Consider the following 14,389-nt stretch of genomic DNA (forward strand, 5'->3'; position numbering starts at 1 on the left):
TCATGCAAAGAAGTCAAGCTTTGTTCTTGTCTTTAGTTAGAAGTTGATTGAACAGTTTCCCACTTGATCGTCCATTTGTAGCTTCAGATATGCTCTTACTGCATGACAGTATGTCAAAAAAATGAATTTAAGCTGGAAGACTTTGAATATCCTTAATTAGTTTCCAGAGTGTGTGTGGCTTTTCACTAATCTGTTCTGTTGTGATGGTTTCTTTGAGGCATGGCATGCTGTGCAAGAGAAAGCTTGCAATAAAAGGATCACAATAAGGGATTGCAGGAACATTTTTGTAACTAAAGAGAAGAAACTCTAGACACCAGGGATGGGATTTTACTGTACTTTCAGTTCTCAAGTAAAAATCACACACAGGTCTGTGGGTGGCTGCTATATTATTTTATCCTCTTCTGCCCATCAGTACTTCAGATCCCACTTTTGAATGAAGTAACACAAGATGATAATGTAACTGAGAGCTTTTAACGGTATGAATATATAGAAAAACATGAACAGGGAGACAGTCCAAACGTTACTCAGCCATTGCAGCTGAGCCCTCCTCAGACCAAAACACACTACTTTGAGAGAAAATCTGTCCATCAGTCTGTTGTACCTGTCACTTCAACAGCACACTGGTCTCATGCATCTTTTCTGCTCTTGTAGCTTTTGATAGCCATGATGGTTGCTTTTTCTCACGCTCAGCAAATGCCATCGGCTCGCTAAAGTTTTGTGTTTCTTATTTTGTTTTTTGCTAATCTCCTTAACTCTGGTGTCATTACAAATGGCATATGCTAACAAGCACTAATGGCTAATGTTTTGATTTTGCCTTTTGACTTGCATGTCCCTTGAGAGTTACCATAGCTGCTGTAAAGCAGTTGTTGATGCTGTAAACCATTTCACTGTGCTAATAAATCGAGAGTCAAAGCTGGAAAGAATTTACCTCTGTTTTTTGTTCATGATTTCTGATGTTCTATAATTTCTGACCAAGTATATTCGGTTCTCGAATACTCAGTATGCATCCCTACTACACACTTATACTCCATAGATCAAAAATACTACAAAGCCAGCCACAGTTCAGTTTTATTTTTTCTTGCATGTCAGACATTAGAGTATCACCAACATTAACCCAACTTCTATGCTGATCTGAAAATTTAGGTTAATTCATGAGCAGCAGCTCAGCTTACAGCCCCATTTTACATCCTATCAAGCCTTCAAAGAAACTCAGATTTTTTTTTTTTACATGAAACTAGTAAGGGTTAGTACATGTGCATTCTTGCAAATTTGTGCAAAATTTGGGGACAGAGAGCCCCCATCCTACCTGCCAGATGCAAAGGGGGTCGGGGTCTCGTAACGCAATCCATGATGTAAAATAGATGCAGCAAAAATCCAAGATGATAGATGGTCAGGGTCATATATCAGGGTATGTCCATGCTTAGTGCTACTGGATGTATGAACAGTATTAAAGAATGAGCAGACCATGCATATAAGCTGATAAGAGAAGGAAGCAGTATCATTTTGAGCACGAAGATCACACTTCTCACACAGTGTTGCCCACCTGTCCCTTGATATAAATGTCATCAACCTGCCTGTTCATTCACAGAGCTTTCCATAAGCTCCACAAGCTGTCAGCCACACACCTGACTTGTCACCAAATTACAGCCAGCTCCTCTTTTACTCTTGTTGATTTAATAAAATAGTATGACTAAAAAGTTGGAAACCATTTTTCTTATAAATTTTAGATTTGTTTTGTGAATGCATGAACTTAAAATAAAGCTGTTTCAGATTACAAATGTTTCTTAGCTATTTAAACATAAAACTATGCTGATTTGAGGGAATAACATGTTTTATATTTTGTGTAGCTGTTAGGTTTGTGACATAAGCTTTAAACTCTGATAGTCTTAATTTATTAAAGTGTTTAAAGCAGCAATTCTCTTATGAGATAATAATCTAAGCTTCATGCATGAAGTAGCTAGATCTGCTCATTATCACTTTATTAACTTTATAAACTCACATTTTTCTGTGACGCAAATTCAGTTATGCTTTTCTGTGGCATAACTGAATACCCTTCACAAATTGCTCTTTTCCTCAGATTGCAAAAATGAATTGTTGGATACTTGAAATAGTTAATGGAGAACCCCCAGACACCATCTTAATATTTGTGCCTCACTTTGTCCAAGGAAACTTGGACAAAGTGAAGAAACCAAGGAAAAAGCTAGGGGGGGTCCAAAAGCTTGGACCCCCCCAGCTGGCCACTTTTCCCCACAAGCTGACGACTCCATATGTCTGTGGAAAGCCCTGAACTTGCCAAGAATATTCCTGAATCTTTCCTGTGGTGTTCACACATCAACTAACCCTGACTCCACATGGACTATTGGCAGAAAAAAGTCCTATAAAGTCAGGGTGAAGAATTTGTCTGTTGGCCGAGAAACCCAAAAGTGTCTGGAAATGCCCTGTGTTTTGCATGTGGGAAACCAGGTTTCTTTATTTGGGAGAGCAGTAGACCTCTTCTGATATCTTGGCTCCTGTTGCAAACACTTACGACATCCTGAATTAAAAACTTAACTTACTTAGATTGTTTATGCTGTTTGCAACTTGATTGCATATCAAAAAAACTATAACCAGTTAAACTGGTGAAACTAGTTATCAGGATACTTCCAAATCTTGCAGAATTATCCCATTGTATATGGTGATAAAGGAGGAACAACCACCCTGGATTGTTTACCATATTGTTCACAGAGCACTATTTCAGAGAGTTAAATTGTTGTACAGCCTCTGTTCTAGGTGTGTGTATTCATGAGCAGTTTCAGTGTAACACAGGAAGTATAGAGTAAAAAAGACAAATGTAATTAGAGCCACAAGCGCCTCTATTGAGCATTTGTTCCCTGCATCGCTCTCACAGTTACACAGAGGGAGGGATGGGTGCTCTCTGTATCGTAGCCAGAGTTTTTCCTTTCCAGCATGGCCTTCAGCCATGAAAAAGGAGGACTGCACAACTAGACAGGATCTCCTCATTCCCTCTGGCAGTTCACAGCCTCAGAGACAGATTCATACTACAGATAATTCCAGTGGTGTGGTCCACCCCCATGGTTTTCCACTCCCTTCACCTCCCACCTGTCACAAAGCCTTCCCATCCTTCTCCTTCACTCACTGAATCCTGTGGCTTAAGTCTTTTTGTGGCCAAGTGTTAGAAATAGGTCATGGACTCATCATTAGTTTCTGTCTCTGTCATCCACCCACTGTCCTTTCTGACCACAGAGCCAACCAGCCGCCCTCTCACCCAGGTCAACCTACATCGATTACCTCCATCGTTTTCTATCTCCTACTGCTTTGTTTTGACTCTGTGAGCCTGAGGAAGAGGGAGATGTTAAAGAATTATTTGGCGTTTATATAGCATTGTTTAGTTTGGTAAATCCATTAAAGTTCTTTCAGAAATGAAAGTAGTCTTGTAGTACTGAAGTTAGGAGTCAGATAAAATATAGATCCAATAATATGTCGTCATGCTGACATAGATATTGATACTTAAGTTTTTAAAATAGGCGATGCGCTTAACAGCAAACTGCAAGTGTTGAACAGCATTTAAAAGGACATGAAGGATGTCAAGAGTTAAAATTGGGATGAAATCGCAGTAACCAATTATGTTAACCCTGCTTTTTACCTTGCTTGAGGGATTTTGCTTTATCCAGCTTGGAGCAAACCTTGCTAAGTGGATGGATTGGCCAGATTCCTTTTCTATCATCAGGCAAATCTATCTTGCAAAGCTCCAATCTACAGCATTTTTGTCTGTCAGTGTTATTTGAGGAGTACAAGACAGTGGCTACGGGCGAGGTTCAGTTGTACCAGAAGCTGATAGCAAGTGTTGGGTTGAAGAGCAAGTTGGTATGTACAATGGCTGCTGGTTTAGCGATTAGCTTGGATGTAGCCACAGTAGCAGTTTTACCAGAACTGGACAACATTTTTTTATTTAAACAAGAGTAAAGAGCCACACCGAAAGCTTTTCATGACAAAAAAGATTTTTTTTGTTCTTCTCTCAACCTTCTTCAACATGAGTTTGTGATCGTTCGGATGGGGTTAAACTGTAACCTAAGCCCATCTATAGCATGGCTGCTACTGATGTAGCTGTAAAAAAATAAAACGACAGGTTAATCAGACCTCAACCACATGTCCTTATTAAAATGAGCAAACACTGAAAGCTACTTTTGGCAGTGAAGATATTTTTGCACATTTCCTTGATTAGCTAAGTCATTCATTTCAGCCAACAACAAGCTCAGCTGTTACACTACGGCAGCACAAGCCTGAATAGCTCAGGTCATTAATGGAGCTGCATGGGTCTACTATCTCATTTTGTCTCTTTCGGATGAATGTGAAATATAGGGATAGGGCCGATCCGATCCAGTATTGGTATCGGGTATTTCTGGTTAGCCAGGTTATGTCTGATTTTTTGCTCTCTGCAGTATCTTATTGTATTCCAAAATTAAAAGATATAGCACAATCAGGTGCTACAACCCTTCTTCTCCTCCTAAAACAAGCCTGTGATGGCATACTCAACTCAAGCCTGTGCATAACATCAACTGATTTTAGAAGTCTCTGTGGGTTTGCACCATGTTTAAGTTTCATTTATGCTGAAGTGTGTCTGGCTGTGGATCCTGCTGTGGGTGTTTACCATTAAAGTACTTGAGAAAAATATCAACAGTGGACTTTTATATCTGAAGAAATACTGTGTTATCATTGATTTAACTCAGCTTTTGTTGAGGTGCCAGTGAGTGTGCAGAACTACAGTGCTTACAGCTGCTTCCTAGAGCTCTTTTACTGCAACATCCCACTTCAAGCCTTGATAGCATGAATTGCTGCAGCAGCATTGGGCTTAAAAACAGTGTTGATCCATTACAGCTCACAGCCTGTGATGAACAGGCTGACAGAGACGCTCTCCAAAGTGAACAGACTCACTCTATGTTGCTGTTATTACAAACAGAAACTCAGAGGAGAGAGCGCACATTTAACGTGAATATGACACTGCACATATCACACATATCACTCTGCTATGCTACTTTAATTTACTCAACATTGTAACTGGCATTTGAAGCTAGCAATTTCAGCAGTTTTACCTGCTTTCCCATCCTGTCCTCGTATCCATTACATGGCAGACATTATACTGGTGATGTTATTGATACAGGTTTATCGACATCCACTACTTCAGCTATTGCAAGATCTAGGCATGTATCATATGATTGTCTTGTAGTGTATTCTTAATCACAGACTAACTATGTTGTTATCACAGGCCACACATTGTCAGGGTTCCCATGTGTCCTGGATAAAGACAGATTTTGAGTATAGGACTGTTTTCTTCAGCAGTGTTTTTCTTATTCCTCACACTTGCAGAGACTCTTGAAATATAATCAACAAATCTTTGATTATTCTATTGTCCATTTATAAATGATGCTACAAGGATTAACAGCATTCAGTGTGGGTGTTTCCTCAGAGGAGCCTCTCCTTTCTCTTGTCTGAATGCAGCTGTAGAAATAGATCAGATGTTCCTGATTATATCTGGTTGCATAGTTTATTGTCTTTATTACATGCCATTTAGCTGAAGTCTAACTACACACCCATGAATGTTGCCAAACCTTTGTGGGAATTTAAGCAGGCCAGACATCTCTCTCTGAGCGTATTTGTTCTCCTTGACCTGCTCCATTTATTCTCTATATACACACTCTCACATTGGTATAGCCTTTAACCAGAATGAAGTCATGCTCTGAGTAAGTTCTTTGTAATTAGCTGCATTTTAATTCAAAGGAGCTGCTTTGATATATGTGACAGTGTTAAATGGGATTAGGCCGATCTGTGAGGACCAGAGCTACGAGGTCAGCCAAGGAAATGAGAATGAGGGCTAAACATTATAGCCGGAGGCTTCAAAATGCTCAGAAAGCATGGAAGACCTCTGCTCACATGGCCTAAGAGGAGAAAATCCTGGCTGCTAAAAGAACAACTAAGATCAGATAAAACTTTTAAGAGGAGAACTCGTCTGTGGGATCAGTCAGAGGGGTCATGTAACGGGGAACTCGAAGCTCTGTTTGTGCAAGCAGTGAGCTGGGCTGTGTGGTGTGCACGCCATGCTGAAGTTGCCAAAAAAGTACATCTAGACATCTCCGATATGAAACATTGATTCTTCAGCAAGCAGCAACAACAGCAACTGGGTTTCTGAATAGAAAGAAACATTCACTTTGCTCTCTCATTCATGCTTGCAGCGCTTTGCATTAAAATTCAAGAGATATACAGAAGATAAGTCTGCAAATAGTGCTGCAAAAAGATATCACTTATAGGATATATTCCTGTGTATGGATAACATTTTCCTTTAATGTTGTGTAAATTTAGATTTAAACAAAATGCAATGGTTTGCAAATTACTGAAACCACAAATTTAATTGAAAATATCACAATGACAGCATGCCAAATGTTGAAACTGGAATGTTCCATTGTTTTGGGAAACTTGCATACCCAAGTTGAAAAAGTTGTTTATGAAGCTGTGACCTAAATTCATATTTACAGCTGCATAAAGATAAGTGCAGTAAACACGGATACGATGTACATTCCATGGTGTAATTACAGAGACAGAAAAAAATGCTTATAAGACATGAATTCCTGAAATTTCAAGAAAGTTTCGAGACATCCTAGTGAGGAAATGGCTCACAGTTGCTCTGTGATCCGTCAGATTATCTCCTATGCTTCAGACCCTATTTGATTTGCGGGATTACATAGGGTCTCTGTGAAAAGAAGTCAAATGTTTTTTTGTTGTCATAAAGTACTGAAATTTCCTAATGAATGGGTACTCCTTGTTAAACACAGCTTTGTCATTTCTCCATTTTACTCACTATGTCTGTGATCATCATGTAAGAATCAGCCAGTGGTTTTCTTATGTATATATATTTTTTTAACTTTTAAGGTATCACAACAGAGTGATAACATATCGTTTAAGTCCTCTTAGCTTTATTTTTTTGGCTCATTGTTAAAGAGGTGGCATATCACAACCATCAAGGTCGGAAGGAGGTTGGAAGTTGCAAAGAGTTTTGAAAAAACTGCTTAATTTTTTTTTAGCTTGAGATTCATTTAAAGGGGGGTCTACTAGTGGATATCTCTCTTATGCATGAAGATGGTGATTATATTAATTTTAAGAAATCATAGCAAATATAGCTGGGTGGCCTACCCACCCTTTCTGTGGGAAACTCTGCAAAAGCAAATGTGAAATGCAAAGAGAGCTACAAGCAGCCTGAGAAAGTAATTTAAGTCAAAGATTGCCATTGGCAAAGCACACAGCCAGTCATAATTTAGAATTTTGAGTTGACCAGAAGGGTGGCATCTTTTAGAAACTCTGTGTTGCATTTCATTCTTTTTTTTTTGTCTGTAGCTGTGAACACAGCTAAACAAACTCAGGTACAGAGCGCTGTGTTTGCTCCAGAATCTGGAGATAAGGTCCCTAAACGTACGTTCTCTTTGTTTTGTCTGACTCACGCAGCACTACATGTTCAACATTGACAAACATTTTTAAAAATTACAGAACAAAGATTCCCATTTTTTGTTTATGAATTTTATGTTCCTGATGGAGTGAAAAAATACTGTTAGTGTAATAATGTATATATTTATAGTGCAGTCTGTGGTCCTCATTTTTAGAAATACTTCATAAAGAGAAGAGAGAGTTCACCTTTATCTAACTGCTAATATTGTTGGATAAGTAACACTGTGCATATGGTCATTTTTCTAACCAAGGTTATGATACACTGTTGACAGTGATGGAAATGCATTTGAATTTAACCTAACACACCAGAAAGACTGTTTTATATATCCACTGTAAGGAATATATTTCCCAATCATCTCCCATTGAAAGTGTTTTGGAAGGGCAGGAGTGGTCAAAAAGTTCTCTGAGGGTGGTTGGATTAACATTTTGTCTGTCGTTTATGACAAGCCAATCAGAGTGACAAGACAAAATGAGATAGTAGGCGCATGCAGCTCCAGTGGTAACCTAAGCTCAGCAGGCAGGTGCTGTCGTAATTTACAAACCTTAGAGCTTGTTAAGTGACAAAACTCGCGCCAAGTCCAGTTGGAAGAAGAGCAAAACCATATTTTTGTTATGAAAACATTTCAGTGCTGGCCTTTGCTTTTTGTTTTGTAAAGAAATGTGGTCTACTTCTGATAAAACCACCACTATACTATAGCTACATCTGAGCTAATGGCTACACAGTCGGTAATGGCTATACAGTCGGCTATGGGCACCAACTGGTCGGGTCCAATTTCAAACCAGGCACAATCTTTTTCAGATTGGAGCTTTGTAAGATGGATTTGCTTTGGATTAGCTGAGGAGTAGGAAATTTAAAACATAATTGTCATTCAAAAAAAAAAAAAAAAATAGATAAATAAATAAATATGTGGCAAAAATCTGTGATCTGTTCCTAACTGTGGGATTTAAGATATGACCACAACAGCACCCTGTCCTTACCTTTTCCCGAGGGATTCCCTCCCATCCCTTACAGCAAGAGATTTCCCCTGTCAAACAGGAGGGTAGGAGTTTAGTGTGTTATAACATAGCCAAGATGGCGAATGCACAAAGAGTCTGGTGCCATGAAGCTTTTAATCCGGCTTCATATAATTGGATGTACTCACAGTGTAAATGGACTTGAGCTTGTAAAGTGCTTTTCTAGCTGTCTGACAAGATAAAGCGCTTTTGCATTACAGGTTTTGTTTACCCATGCACACCCATTCATTTCACGTTCACACACTGATGGTGCAGGCTGCTATGTAGAGTGCCATCAGTGTTAACTAAACCCATTCATACACATGTGCTTGGACTCGCATGCCTGTGAAGCATGATGGGAGCAGTTCAGTGTCTTGCCCAAGGACACATTGACACATGACTGCAGGAGCTGAGGATTAAACCCCTGACCTTCCAATTAAGAGGTGACCAAGCCACAGTTGCTCCTGAAAGGTGAAAGACTGGAAAAAATATACAAGTGGGCAGAAAAACCATGAAGTAGCTTAATCATGTGTGCAAAAATCAACTCAGTCCCAGGTCAGCCACACCCACTCGCTCATGGTAAATTTTCTTGAACGTTTCCTGCTTTTTCAAAAATTGGCTCCCAGAAATTGAACTATGGGGCATAGAAGCAATAACACAAAACAAAAAAGGGCTGCAGTAAAGAAGTAGTGCTGAAAATTTAGTACATAGAATAAAAGCCCAACATTATTCCACAACAACCAGTAATGACAATAATAGTAAATTAAACCTTGACAACTTATGAAGTCAAAACTTGTTCTAAATCATTCGTCCATAACATCATAAAACTATCAAACGTAACCTTCACTTTTACTTTTTAATTAATGCTTACGAGCCATATATTATATCTGCGTTTCCTTTGCATTGATGCAATCAGGTGTAACGCCACAGGGACGCCAATAATCTATTATTCAGTCTTGTGTCTGTTATCTGGGAATATGTCCTCCTTCATCTGACACATATCCAGGACACATCAACAGGGCCTGTTTGAGGGTGGTGAAGCATAGCTAATACATGTTGCTTTGTTGGTGTTGAATGAGAGATGCCAGTCATGCCTGCAGTAACAGTCATTTGCATTTTGCTCTCACTGCTCGGCTATAGAGGAGCTGAATGGAGGGTGTGCCCTGAGTGTTTAACACCACGGTGAGAACAACTAGGAAAGCAATTATAAAACTAAACCTGAATGGAGTGAAAAAAAGGAAAAACACATAGCTTTATCCCATATGATGCAAAGTGTTTCTTTTGTCCTTGAATGCAGCAGCAGAGCCTTTTGTTTACTGGAGATAATGCTGCAGGAATGTGTGCATGTGGGCAAAGTATTGGAGGATTTCAGAGGTAAAGCCACAATGTTGTTTTGTGAAATTGCAATGTTTGTTTTCATATCAGTGGCGATCATGGATGCTTATCACTACATATTGGTACATTCTCTTGTTTTGAAGGGCACTTGATCCAGAATCTGGTGGTAATTCCTCTTTAACCTTGCAAACAGAGCTGTGGCTCACAAACTGCTTCTATTGAATACATGGCTCTGCAGTTTTACAAACCAGGAAGTCAAGAATGTTTGAGAATAGCAGTACTGTTAAAGAGACTTGTGTGCCCCATGACTTAATGCTTTTTCTCCATTTGAGTTGCGTCATTTAAATAAAATCATCGGTGTTCAAACACATCCTTTGTTTGATAAAGTTATTCAGTAAAGTAGAATTGCAAACTAGCAGGTTTGAAACTAAACAAAGAAGAATTGTCTCAAAGTCAGAAGAAGTCCGTAGTACTGCTGCACAGTCTATTTGCAATTATAATCGCTAAGTCGCTGTGAAATTACTGAACTGCAGTAAAGTATTTATTTATTTTTGTGTTAAGTAGTGCTTGAAAGGTTTACAAAAAGGTTTGCAGAAGAGTGTCATTGCATTTTTACTTTATAGAAAAGAAAACTTGAGATTTATTATTTTGTAAGCATCACAGTAAAAAATTAAGGTTTGGGGGGTTTATGCTATCTACTGTTATTATTCTCTGCATTTCCCTTGATATCAACCAAGAAAGTAGACTCATGATACCATTGTAATCTCAAACCACAGTATTGTCTGGTATAAATGCAGTTGCACTCTATTTCCTAATTGTGCAGAAGTTGTCTGACGTTTGGCTACATTTTACCCGAAGCAAAAGATCAGGAGGAGGTGAAATGCAGTCTTTGTTGCAAAGTAATTTCTGACAAGAGGGGGAACACAAGCTGCATGATCAAGCACCTTGTGCATCAGATTGAATAAGATGCTGAGCCTTTACCTGTCATCAGAGAACGTAAAAGAATAAAACCCAGCTCCATTCAAAGCAGCTGTGCTAAGCTTCTACTGAACCCCAAATGCTTTAAGTAAATACTTTTTATTTCCTAATCAGTATATTTTATTACCTCATCTTTCCATCAAGTAATAGATTGGACCCAAACATACAACAATCATACCTGTGGACAATTGAGTGTCACCAGCTAACCTAACAAACATGTTTTTAACTGTGGGGGGAAGCCAGAGTACCTGTAGTCTATCCCTCATCTCAACCATATTGGAACACATCAGTATTATTACCTGACAGTTGATATATAGGCCTCTGGGAATGGATTTGACTTTTTCTGTAATCCTAGGGAGTGAAGTATTAAAGCGCTTCCAGGCAAGACTTCCTTCTCCATGTGATGTTTATGTCATGTCTTGGTCCATAACATCTCTTAGAAGTACCTGCTCATCCACGGAGTCTCAGTTAAACGGTAGAATATAAGCTACAGCAGCTTCACCCTGACTCACTTCAGCAGAATGAGCCCAAAGTGAAACCAATTTTCTAGAGATTTAATTGCAATTAACAGGGATTTGGTTTTGTGAAATAACATCATCATTATGCAGATTTGTAAAAGCAAACATGCAAATCTGATCAGCTCTGTCCTAAAGAGGAGATGAAAACAAATTTAAAATGCTTGTTTGTTGATTGAAGTTTGGATCCATCATTTCTGGTATGTTTCAGGTAGTGAGGGAAGTGAAATGTGACACAGCATCAAGCAGTTTTACTGTTTTCAATGGACTGCTAGCTACTCTTTTATGCAGATAAATGTTTAATATAGAGACGAATAAATCATTATTAGAATACTGCCAATGTGAGGTAGTAAGCCTTCAGTGTGGATCATGTTTACCTGTTGCCATTTTACAACAAACAGAATCCAGCTCTTCCAGCACTAAAAATCCTGACCCCTGTACAGAGATTCAACATTTTCATGTTGAATCTGAATGTTAAGAGCGGTAATAATATCATATACAAATTATATATCACAGATACACAAATTGATTATTCTTACAGAAGTTGGAGTTTGGTTGACTTCAACAACACTGTTAACCACAGCAGCAGTTTCCCTTCATATGCAGTCTTTCTGGTTCACGTTAATGTCACTTTTCAGGCAAAATTTGTAATTTTCCTTTACTTCTCTGACATGGAGACTGATTGCATAATGAAGGGACTGCAATTCTTGGTTTTATTGTGTACCCCTTGAGGGTAAGGCCAGGGTGTATTAGTTAGATGACAAAGGCTTTCAACTGCTGCATTTATCAACACCCTCTCAGTCGTATGCTGTTATTTATAGGTACATTTCATAATTCACAACATGGACCTTGTCATAAAGTGATTTCTACACCCAAAACTGCGCTGGATTCTATTCAAGTTTGATGAGGGCAATTGTGATTTTATTTAACTTTATTAGTTGCATTTTGGCTTTTGGCCTTTATCAGGGTCATCAAGAAACACATTTTAAACAAATCTGCTAAAACATGCTCCCCATGTATCATTTTCTTTTCTGTTTTGGCTGGGAGACGTGTGGCTCACGGAAAAAATATCAGACAGATGACACACAGCATTTGCTCTGGCAGTCTGAAAGCCCTGGCTTGCTCACCTGTAAGCTGAAATAAAAATTTTGCCATGATGCAGAGGCACACACCCCAGTATGAAATGATCATATCAGCTGATTTCATGCAGACAGGTGACTTGTTGGGCAAACCCTGATCTGTTTTTGTGGTCAAAGATGAGAGGAAATGATTGCATTTTGGGAGTTTCACAGCAAAAGAAGTAACTAATAAATATTTGTATCAGAAATTGGCTGAAATATTATATCAAACATACGTATTGGCCCTGATTTTTACAATGTGTGCATCATTACAATCATATGAGTGAAAAAAAATGATTCCCTGTCTTCTTGCGGTACAGAGCTTTTCTGTGACTGTATACTGCTGTTGTTCATGTTAAAAGTCTCTGTGGCAGCAGAGTATTGTGTCTGCTCCCAGAGCCCTGCAGGTTGTTTAGAGTATACAGGTATCGGCGCTCTGCTTTGCATGCCAAATAATCTGCGTCTCTTCCTTCTCCCTGAGCAACAGCATCACATGGCAATGACCTCATCTGTACATGTGTCTGCTTATTTAACCTCCAGAGCACCATCCATCGACAGGGAAACAGCCTGGCCAGGTGGTGATTGTATCATTGAACGTCCTACCTGTTATGAAACGCAGACAGCGGCGCTGCTCGTCTGTCCTTTCCAGCCCCATTCGGCTTGTCTAGTCATTTGCCCTTTTCATTTCCACTCCCCCGGCTCTTTATGGGATTTTTTTTTTCGTTGGATCATGAATCTCAAGGTTATTGTGCAGTTTAGTTTTTTTTTTTTTTTTTTTTTTTGGCTAGAGGTGTGCATGTGTTGTAAGCACTCCCATCTGTGCTCCTGTGAAGTGGTTGAGCCCTAGTGAGAGTTTTTGTCTGGCTGAGCTTGAGGCAATTTAATTTCCTCTCCTGCATGGTCTGATCTCACAGACGGCTGTTATTACTGCTGATGCTCTGATCCCCCCGTTGGAGTTAGAAGTTTTCCCTCCCCAGAGAAAGGCGAGGAATTTAACCGCGTTACCTGTTTATGTGGCTAATATGTACAACATGAACACAGCATCCATTACAGCACACTCCAGGAAATAATCTTTAAGCTGAAAGTGGGGCAGAAAGGCAACTTGCTGAACTGTTTCCCTTTGTTTCGCTCCTCTCATGCTGCTTGTGAGTGCTGTGCCTCCTCTGATGGGTTCATTATTCTCCCTCTCCCCCTGCCATGTTCACTCTTTCCCCCTCTCCTCCTCCTCTCCACCCTGGGGTATTGCTGCACGTACGCCTGGTGTTGACGGTGGCACAGAAAAGCCTGTTGATGAAAGTCTCAGAGGAGATGTGGAAGAATACGCCAGTGTTTCTGAAAGAGAATGAGAACTCTTTTCATTGTTGTTTGCTTTTCTTTCACCGTCCTTGTGCGTTTTCTTTGTGTTTTTTGTTTTTCCCCTCCTCCATCACTCAAACTACTAGCACTGAGGTTTCTTTTTAGCTCCACCTGGCCTTTGTTTCCAGGCATTTCCACATAACTTTGAAGAGGGCTGGGCAATATGGGCCAAAAATTAAATCTGAAGAAATGACTGGTTTGACAAACTGATCTGATTTTATGGGCAACATGAGGGAAATGTTAGAATAATAGGAGTGTTACACCAAAAGAAGTAATCAAAGAAATAAACATTAGTAACGGGATTGGCTTAATTGTTGTTAAACATTGGCATCAGTGTCAGCCCTCATTTTTCTAATCGGTGCATCTTAATTGGCAAGAGGGAAATTGCGTCAATTTGTCTGCAGTTTTTTATACCTGAAAATGAAAAGTCGCCCAGTAGTGGATGTCTAGGACTTTTGTTTTTATTGCTCTGGTGTTAACCACTTTTTAATTTTGTAGAGCCCTACCAATGTTTATTATCTTTGTATTATGGCAACGGTTTATTTCTTTATAGAGAATATCAAGATATCTATCATGCATCACCATCCAGCTGAAACTACAGAG

At 39.3% G+C, this 14,389-nt stretch overlaps 1 protein-coding gene across 1 annotated transcript in view; it reads left to right on the forward strand.

The window, feature by feature from the left end:
* cxadr (CXADR Ig-like cell adhesion molecule) overlaps positions 1-14,389 on the forward strand; it is a 96,697-nt gene that overhangs the window by 54,297 nt on the left and 28,011 nt on the right. The window lies entirely within an intron of this gene.

The sequence above is a fragment of the Cheilinus undulatus genome, linkage group 12 (genome assembly GCF_018320785.1).
Source record: "Cheilinus undulatus linkage group 12, ASM1832078v1, whole genome shotgun sequence".
Lineage (NCBI taxonomy): Eukaryota > Metazoa > Chordata > Actinopteri > Labriformes > Labridae > Cheilinus > Cheilinus undulatus.